Source organism: Gavialis gangeticus, unplaced genomic scaffold (genome assembly GCF_001723915.1).
Source record: "Gavialis gangeticus isolate Ggan-Ray unplaced genomic scaffold, GavGan_comp1, whole genome shotgun sequence".
NCBI classification, from domain to species: Eukaryota; Metazoa; Chordata; order Crocodylia; family Gavialidae; genus Gavialis; species Gavialis gangeticus.
In genome coordinates, this window is record NW_017728991.1 from 1,505,494 (window position 1) to 1,506,354 (window position 861).

Consider the following 861-nt stretch of genomic DNA (forward strand, 5'->3'; position numbering starts at 1 on the left):
CTTTTTCCCACCCCGCGAGCCGCCACTTCTGCCGGGGGAAAGGACCGAGCGGCTCTCAGTTTCCCTCTCAAGGGCAGCGGGGAGATAGATGCGTCCGATTGTTTTTTCTTTACCTTTATTTGTGTGGGTTGGTTTTTGTTTTTTTTTAAATGAATACGTTTGGATTTTATTCCTCCTGTGATTTTATTTTTTTAATAATTAAGATTTCATTTTATTCCCTTTCAATCCGGGGTGTTTCCCCCCGGCCGCCGCTGCTCAGATTTTTTTTTTCCCCGGGGTTAAAAAACATCTGTAAAAATGTTTTACAGACGTACAAAAAAATTACAGATGTTTTTTCTGGCTGTCAAAATTACAGATGTATTTTTGGGGGGTGTCAAAATTGCAGATGGTTTTTGGGGGGTGTCAAAATTGCAGCTTTTTTCGGCGTCTCGAAATGACTGATGCTTTTGAGGGCTCCGGGTTGTCGCCGCGTTGCTCCGAGGACAGAGGCAGACCGGGAGCTTTGGGTAAACGTGATATTTCCCCCCCCAACTCTTTCGTGGGGCTAATATCTCGCATTTCCCTTGGCTGCAGACGTGGGGGGGTTTTTTCCCCACGTCTGAGCGCCGGGGGTGGGTTGGAGGACGCCCGGGTTGAAAAGGAATAAGAGTAGAAATCAAGCGGAGCGGGAGAGAGGAGAGGGGACATGTTGGAAGGAGCCGCGCGGATCTGCTGGGAAAGGGAAGGCAGGAGACGGGCTTTTTTGTGGCTGCTGCTGTTCATGGCTCCGGCAAACTGGTCCCCGAAACGCGGGCAGCGCCGGGGAGAGCCCAGGGCCGGTCGCAAGCCCCGGGCAGGCGGGCGCGGCTGGGCTCGGCGAGG

At 52.3% G+C, this 861-nt stretch overlaps 1 protein-coding gene across 1 annotated transcript in view; it reads left to right on the top strand.

The window, feature by feature from the left end:
- BAHCC1 (BAH domain and coiled-coil containing 1) overlaps positions 1–861 on the top strand; it is a 93,095-nt gene that overhangs the window by 8,899 nt on the left and 83,335 nt on the right.